Here is a 9,025-nt window from a genome sequence, read left to right as displayed (position 1 = left end):
ACGTCGCCCCGCCCCTCGCGGCCGCCATTTCGCTGCCCGGGCCCGACATGGCGGGCGGGGCCGGTTCCGCGCCCCGGCTGCTCCCGGGCGGGGCCTCGGGTAACGCCAGCTTTGAATAGGCGACCTTGCGTACTTAGGGTTCCGTCTCTTCGCAGGCAAGCATTGAAAGCAGCCCGCAAGCGTCACCGGGCTTGTGTGTGTGGAGTGGCGCCTCGTGAGCAGCCGCGAGGTTTTCTTCCAGGTGCGGCGGTTTCCGTTCCTCCCCTCGTGAGGAAAGGCTGAGGGGGCTGGGTCTCTTGAGCTTGGAGAAGAGGAGACTGAGGGGTGACCTCATCCGTGTTTACAAATACGGAAAGGGCGAGTGTCAAGAAGATGGAGTTAAGCTTTTCTCAGTGTTGACCAGTGATAGGACAAGGAGTAATGGATACAAATTGGAGCATAGGAGGTTCAAGGTGAATATCAGAAAAAATTATTTTACTGTGAGAGTGACAGAGCACTGGAACAGGCTGCCCAGAGAGGTTGTGGAGTCTCCTTCTCTGGAGACATTCAAAACCCGCCTGGATGCGTTCTTGTGTGATGTGCTCTGGGTGATCCTGCTCTCGCAGGGGGGTTGGACTGGATGATCTTTCGAGGTCCCTTCCAACCCCTAGGATTCTATGATTCTTCCCCGGCCCCGCGAGTGGCTGTCTCCAGTGGGAAGTGCCAAAAAAAACAAAAAAAGGTACAGTCCGGCTGCTGCAAAGTCCCAAGAGCATGGGCTGCCCCATGAGCAGTGCTGCTGGCCTGGTGATGCACTGAAGGACCATGTGAGCTCCTGAAGGAACAGCAAAGCAGCTCCTTTTTTTTTTTTTTTTCCCCTTGTTTGTTTGTTTTTTTAATTCCCCCCCTTCCCCAGGACAGGCCTGGCGAGCCCGTCAGCTGCTGGGGCTGTGGGAGGAAGTGGTGAGAGCAGCTGGGGCAGGGAAGTTAAATCAGCCCGGTGGAGGTCTGTGCCTAGACGGTACAGCAGCAGGGAACCAACTTTACCCAACAGCACCGGAAAGGTGAGTACCTCAGGGTGTTGTTTTTAACGTTGCATTCAAGCCTCATCTACTTAAAAAAAAATAAAAAACAAACAACAAACCCGAACCGAAAAACCCCACACCAACATTTTTGTTCTGAGGTATTCTCCATTCACAGCGTGATTCCTTTGTAGCTGGAGACCCCTTAGCTGAGTCAGACCCGGCTGGTAGGTCATTGGTTCTCAGCACAGCCCGTCTTCAAGCTAGCAGAGCTTACTGCTTTGACCACAAAAACTGCAACACTCGTGTCTCAAGAGACATCCCTTTCTTCCTGGCTGATGTGCATATGAGGTATACTTTCATGTTACCAAACTAATTGAAAAATCTGACCCCTGAAGCACAAAGCTTCAGTCCTCCTCGCTCAAAATTGGGTTCCTTCAGGTTTGTTCTACTATCCCATCCTTTTGGCATGACTTTGTCTTTACCTCCTTGTGGCTAAGGATGTGCTGTAAAAATAGCATAATTTTTGCTTTCCTCTCACAAATTTATCTCAGCTATTGTTGTTGTGGGCGTGAAGCAGTGAAAAGGTGATGCTGTGGGGTGCTGTGCTAGGCACACATGCACGAGGGACATCAGTGAAACTATTCAACAAACAACACTGGGGTACTGAACATAATACCCACCCAATGCAGGGTGTATGTCACAAAAATACACCACTCTGTGGGGTCCTCCCTCTATCCAACAGCTGCTATTCCGATTATTTAAGATGGCATCATTTTCCTGGCAGACAGGCTGAAGAAAACGAGCACATAAAACTGCAGCCCATGCACTTGGCCTAAGTGGAGTCTTGCCTTGCTGTAAAAAGGAACTGTACTACTTTTCTTTAAACTGGAATCAGTTAATTATTGCTCATCTGAGTTCACCCTGCAGCATACTGGAATACTTGGGACACACAGCTGGGAAAGGAGATAGAAATTAAATTTTGCCTGAGGGTAGGGATGAAGTTCCATCATCATCTGACCAGAACTGTCTTGGACCGTGTCTGAACGGGGCAAGACAGCAGATGAGATGTATATGCACAAACCAAGATTTATTGTAAATAGTATGAGAGTCTTAAAATTTTAACTAAAAATACATAAATCAGTTTATTATACGAATGTTAGCATATTAGGGTCACAAAACAGGATATTAGGGTAATAAACCAAGATATCTTAAAATAGTTAGTTGGTTGCTACTGCATTAACCATTTGGATGCTAGCAACTTACTTCTTAATGGGCCTTCTACTGGATCTAAAACAATGATTAAAATAATTCCTAGGCAATGTGATAGTACAATGTTTGCCATCTTTTAAAAGGATCCTGAAGTCTTAAAGCTTTTCTTACAATGTAAAGCTAGCCAATGGAGATATGAACAAATGTATGGGGATTTGATATTTCTTACCCTTCATTTGGCTGTGGCTGGGTGTCCCTTGTATCTCAACCTCTTGAGGAGTAACCACTCCAGCAAGTGGTCCCACTGGAGAGGAGAAGGTCCAGCAGCCTCCTGGGAAAGTCTACAGGAGTCTCCCTGATCAAAGATGGGACCAGGCTTTGACAGAATAAAGTGATTGGCTGCTGTCATTTAACTAATTAGCTGTGCCTCCAAAATCCTCCATTGGAGAACAAAAGGAAAAGAGGAAAAAAACAATAAAGCCTTTTTTCTCACCAAGCAAACTCTCGTTTATCTGTTTGTTCTTGTTTTGTCTCCGTTGTGGCCAGGCTGGGCTCCATGTTCTTCAACACAGGAGAGCAGCTGTTGTTGCAGACATCAGCTTGACCTTCTGTTTGTACTTTCAAGGTTGTTATCAGTTCAGAGCTTGCTGTGCCCTTTCTCACAGGAACCCTCCAACTCCTGGCTCAGGACAGTGAAACTGAGAGACAGGAGTTGAATCACAAAGGGAAACTGAGGCAGGCACCCTGAGATGGAACATCCTGCTACAGACTGAAATGTTTACATGTCTTTTACAGTCTGCACAGGAATTTTCACTTACTTTTATTACTTCCCTAATTTTCTTCCCTTTTTTAGAGAAACACTTTGTAAGCTGAAGGGAGAATAAGATGTGAATGCAAAAAAATGTTTTAGTGGTTTTATTTTATGGAAGTAATGAGGACGTTGTTTGATTTTATTGAAATAATGAAAGATTCCAGGCAGTGAGTAACCCAGACGGAGAAGAACCAGAACTCACTCTCCTGCCTCGCTGCGCAGTAACAATCACAAGAAATAAAAAGCCCAGCAAATGCAGCAGGAGCCGAGTGTCTTATTTGTGGTTTTATTGCTGGGCAGCCTATCTTCTTAATCTGCTGTCTGTGCAAGGAGGGTTCTTGTTTGCAAATGATCCTGGGAGCAGTGCTATGAAGAGTGTTCCCTGAAATGAGCCAGTGTCTACTATCCATACTAGTAGGTGCTCTTACATTTCAAAGAGGTGCCATTCAGAAATGGCTTTCTTATCTTGGTAAGCTCTATACTGTTGCACTATGAGACTGGAAAAGGAAAGAGATTTATCTGACCATATTACTCAGCAGCAGCAAAAATTACAGAATTTACAAAATTAAATAAATCACTTGCATCTTCATACTAGCCAATGTAGCTCCAGTAATTGCTGCAGGTTATCCATCTAGAGCATAGACTAGTCACAGACTTCCACGTTCTTCTTCAGGCAAGGCTGGTGCCTCTAGGTGGCCTCCCAGGACTTGTCTAAACTTAAACATTAAAAATAAATAAATCTGAATAAATTAAAAAGATGAGCTAAAACTGAACTATTTCAGCCTGTGTGGCATCTGGTACAGACATGATTATATAGAACAAGAGAAGGTTAACATGTATTTTGCTTCTTTCACTTCCAAAGACCGTTCAGCTAAACTGAATTAAAACCTCTTAAATTTCAAATAGTCCTGACCCTTAGAGATTTGAAGCAGTTCACAAATAGTCACAATCTGATACCATTTTCCCATGACACATTGTGTGGTTAAAAACATATATGACTGGTACCTAAGCTTCACAGCTAGACAGGGTGTTTCTCTCATGCCAGTAGCAGACTTTTAGTTCCAGAAGTGCACACCTTAAATTTGCAGTAAAAGAGAGCAGGAAAATTAAGAATGCTCTGCTTTTCACACAGGCACAGAATATGTTAGTGAAATGTGCCCAGCCACTATACAAAGTAACTTTGCTCCATTCTGCAAGGAGAAAAATAAAAGCTTTCCAGCAGTCCCTGGGGGATAATTCCTTTCTGACCTTCAACTTGGAAATGTTGTGTTTTGCCTCTTTACCCCTTTCTCTTTGCAAAAAGAACACTGTTCCAGACTTTTCTTCTGCGTTGCAACACAGAGCCAGCAATTGAGAGCCAACATATTTTAACAGATCGCTTGGAGAGCCACTTGCCTCTTTTTCTAAATTGTTTGTCCCTCTCTTTTAAGTACTGTGTGTGTGGTCTGCAAGAGTTGGGGTGTTGTAGCAAGACAGGGAGGAAGCTGCATCACTAGAGCACATAGAACTAAGCCGATGAAGATCCGTCCATTTCTCTGAGTGTGTTCCTACCTGCAGCCCCTCTGAAATTCTGCCGCCGTTCAACACACTGCTATGTGAGCTCACACTGGCATTTTTTTTGCTATGAACAGCCTTACCTAATGGTTGGATCAGAGAAGCAAAGGAGGTATAAAAAGGCTTGATGTGTGTGCGTGTCTGTATGCACAATCCTGTAAAAAGAAGGCCTACAATTAGCAGTAAGTGTGTTTCAGTCGTCTTCAGATGGGTGCAGTTTAGGTAGAAGGGATTACTGGAGCAGTATTTAATGTTGTGTCTACAAGATTAATTATCTATTGGTATAAGCCTGAAAAGTCTTGCATGCAGTTGTATATAGGAGAATGCACACAGGGAAAACCTGAGAAATAACATGAAGAGTGCTTAGTCTCAAATAGAAAATCTAGTGCACAGAAAGGAGATCAAATTATTTCAGCCTTTTCAGGGAACGTTAATGTACTCTAGACAGCTGAGCAGGCATGAATTCATCCCCTTTGGAGCTGTATTTCATTTCACTACTGTTGTCTAAAGTCAAACACAATAGCCCTGACATATGAGCTCACTGTGACTCCAGTAAACAACAAAGGACTTTGAAACTTTTTGTCCCCAGTCATGAATACCAACACTAAAAGAAAAACAGAGAAAGCCACTGTATCTAATTTGGTATCACCAATATTTTCTTCCTATTCAAAACAGGCACCAGAGATGTCTGCTGCTTCCTAAAAAGCAGAATGTAAGCTGGAAATAGGTATTGATTTACTCTATGGATTTTTTCCTGTAAAGGGAAGAAAAATATTTTAAGGTTAGCTTTTGAAATGAACAGCAGACACCTACAAGGGGAAGATCCCTATTGTGCAGCTGGCGACATCGTGATAACAAAATGATTATTATTATTTCACAGAATCACTTAGGTTGGAAAAGACCTTCAAGGTCATCAAGTCCAACCATTAACCCTACCCTACCAAGTCCAGCACTGATCCCAAGCACCACATCTAGATGGCTTTTAAACACCTCCAGGGACGGTGACTCAACCGCTGCCCTGGTCAGCCTGTTCCAATGTCTGACAACCCTTTCAGTGAAAAAGTTCTTCCTAATGTCTAGCCTAAATCTCCCCTGATGCAGCTTAAGGTAATTTCCTCTTGTTCTACCACCAGTTACTTGTGAGAAGAGACCAGGGCCTCCCTCTTTACAGCATCCTTTCAGGCAGTTGTAGAGGCCCATGAAGTCTCCCCTCAGCCTCCTTTTCTTCAGACTAAACAGCCTCAGTTCTTTTTGCTGCTCTTCTTTGGACACATTCCAGGACCTCCATGTCCTTCCTGTATTGAGGTGCCCAAAACTGGACACAAGACTCCAGGTATGGCCTCACCAGTGCTGAGTACAGGGGGACAATCACCTCTCTGCTTCTGCTGGTCACACTATTTGTAATACCAGCCAGGATGCCATTGGCTTTCTTGGCCACCTGGGCACACTGCTGGCTCATATTCAGCTGCTTGTCAATTAGAACCCCCAGGTCCTTTTCTGCCAGACACTTTCCAGCCACACTTCCCCAAGCCTGGAGCGTTGCCTGGGGTTGCTGTGGCCCAAGTGCAGGCTATGTAAAAATGCTGCTGTATATATGTCACACAGTCTCTTGGAAAGCAGAGAGACCTACATGTCCATCCTGCCAGCTGGAAGCCTTCGACTGAACAGCAGCCTGTGTATTTGATTTGCTGGCTGGATAATCACATGTAGCTCAGAATCAGCTGGAGTATGCACTCCCTTATGCCCAGCCTGCTGGTAAAAACATGAAGCAGTTGGACTACTATGTTGGAGAAAAGCTAAGGAACTGGGAAGGGAGGGTCAAAGAGCATGAGACAGGAGCTAAGGATGTTTTGACAATGATTTATAGGACACAAGTGACACAACTTCATAATAAGCCAAGCTTCTCAATTAATCAGGCCCCAAGACCATGTGTATGTGCTCTGCTGCCTTCCACATTGAGCAAGCATCTGAACATCACCTGCCTAGCTTGTCTTGCTTCTAACACTCATGTTTGTGAAAAGCAGGAGCTGCACCTGATCTCAAGCCAAGCAAAAGAAAATATTAGCTACATTCTCTTGCACAAATGCTCAGTGTCCTGAGAGCTGTTACAGGGGGTGCAGAGGGGAATTCTGCTTTGGCAACAAAAGATCTGAATGTCTAGGCTGAATCTCCCCTACTTGGATACAATTCTTACCACATGTTTAGTTTTTTTCTTTTCTGATTATAATTTTAATGTATTGTCCTGTTATTGTACAGGCTGAATAATTTCAGAAATAACTATTTCCTCTGAGTATTTCAGGTTGCAGTTAGGTTACTGCATGATCAGTCTTGTCCCCAGATGTTCATCTCTGCTCTCCAGACCCTTCCTTGCTGTGCTGACATAGTAATTTTATGTGGGGAACTGAGAAAGTGAAGTGATCAGGGTAAGAAATAACACATCATAAGAAAAGGCTTGTTTTTCATCCAGATCAGTCTGCCTTATGCTAGTACACAGCAGCAGACAGCTGTGATAGGAATGAGTAGTCAGGGATGACAGGCTGTTGTTGAAATTGTGCCACTGCCCCCAAATCACCTGTGACTTTTCTCCCTCTGTCTTTCAGATCTAACAGAGGCTGTTTTAAAGAAATCAGCGTTTAAGGATGAAAACCAGGCATTCCCTGAAAAGCAGGCAAGTGAGTGAAGTGGGAGCAGAGAAGACTATAAAGAAGGGCTCCTCACAAAATTACTATTACTTAAATATTTAGTCCTGAAGAAAAGGCCTTCAGGCACATTCCCTTTAATTTATTACTGTGAAATTGTTCTGCTGGCTGAAAATACTGGGTGCAACGTGTTATGTTTCTGCTGATGTCACTCAACAGTCACTCTCCCACACACATAATGACACAGAAACAGAAAAAAAACCAACAACAACAAACAGCAACCAAACTTGTTTCTCACAAATTCTGCAGCTCTAATCCTGGGAAGAACATGCTAACGGATCTCCGAGGAATGTCTGATCTCTTTCCAACCTCCAGTACTCTCAGATACCCCTTTTCCTCTCTTCTGTTCCAGGATCTGTCATGTTTCCAGTGCATCAACAGTTGTGGCTATTAGAACATTTAAGTGATGAATCACAGTCACTAAAAACTAGAAGAGGCAAAGCGGGTCAGCAAAGAAGGATTTTGGAAAGCAGACTACCTGAGAAACTGTGCTTTCTTCTGCTGCCTTTCCTTATTATTTTCAGTAGGTAACATGCATCCAGGTAAACCTGTGGACCTTCCAGTGTGCTTCGCCTTTTGGTAGGAGAGCAGGTCACTCACTACAGGTACCCCAATGGGAGGCATTTTTTGTTGTTATGAGCTTTTTACCCATTCACCCACACTGTCTCTGCAGCAGGAGGCCTTAGCTGAGAGGCAGCTCTTGCCAGGTGTCAGATCTGAGGACCACAGGCATGCATATCTGGCTCCCCTTGCTCATAGTGCTTATTAGAGGGAATAATTCAAATTGATATGTTAAAATTAAAACAAAAACGTGCATAATGCTAGAAGCTTCTCACAGAACTGTGCTTTGGCAAAATTCTAGCTGTGCTTAGAATTAATAGAACTTAGTAGAACGTAGTGTTTTATTGAAATTGTGTAAGGTTTGGGGTTTTTTTTTTTTTGGTTGGTTGTGGGCTTTTTTTTCAGATTTTTCTTAGAAGAGAGGTCAGACCCCAAAAATAATTCGGCCTAAATATATGCATTCACATTTTTCTGGAGCTGCAAGCACAAAACTAGGGAATTATTAAAATTCCTTACACTGAAACACAGGAGACTTTCTTCGAGGCATATTTCAGGTAATTGCAGTTAGAAAGAACTGTATGATTAAGCATTATGGACACGGAGCTGTAAGGTGTGTGTGTAGAACAGGGAAACAAGGGAGAGAAAAGGGGGAGGGGAAATGAACAGGTCAGGGGCTCTCTAGGTGAATTTGAGGGCTTTTTGTTTGGATCCCGAGCAGCCCGACAGAACTTTTGGTGTAGCTGATGAGCCTGCCCACTTCAGCGAATACCTCTGCGATGAATTAATTGCGTGTTAATACGGCGAAAGCTGAGCATGTCTCCACGTCCCGGCTGACACGACGCGTAAAACAACCAGTCGCTCATCCTGAGCCCCTGACTCTCCCCCCGAGCAGGCGGGCGTGACCTTGCCCTCCGCGGGGATAGGGCGTGGGGAGTGGGACACGGTGGGTGGGAGGGCTGGAGCCCCGGCAATCGACCGGGTGGCGAGACGGGAGGGAGGGAGCGGTGCCGGGGGCAGGACGGGGGTCGTGCCGGGGGGCAGGACGGGCTGTGCCCCCCGGGGGGCAGGACGGGGGTCGTGCCGGGGGGCAGGACGGGCTGTGCCCCCCGGGGCCAGGGTGGGTTGTGCCGTAGGAGCCGGGAAGGACACCTGAGGCAGTCGGAGCTCGTTTTCAGGCCCGGGCAGGG

At 45.1% G+C, this 9,025-nt stretch overlaps 1 long non-coding RNA gene across 1 annotated transcript; it reads left to right on the top strand.

The window, feature by feature from the left end:
* Nucleotides 1-62: 62 nt before the first annotated feature.
* On the top strand, nucleotides 63-7,247 carry LOC127395287 (uncharacterized). The gene is made up of 3 exons (XR_007891772.1): nucleotides 63-241; nucleotides 896-1,043; nucleotides 7,179-7,247. It is a non-coding gene; the product is annotated as an uncharacterized LOC127395287 (long non-coding RNA).
* The last annotated feature ends 1,778 nt before the right edge of the window (nucleotides 7,248-9,025 follow it).

The sequence above is a fragment of the Apus apus genome, chromosome Z (genome assembly GCF_020740795.1).
Source record: "Apus apus isolate bApuApu2 chromosome Z, bApuApu2.pri.cur, whole genome shotgun sequence".
Classification (NCBI taxonomy): domain Eukaryota; kingdom Metazoa; phylum Chordata; class Aves; order Apodiformes; family Apodidae; genus Apus; species Apus apus.
Note: the sequence above shows the minus strand (reverse complement) of the source record. Positions and strands in the feature narration are given on the sequence as shown.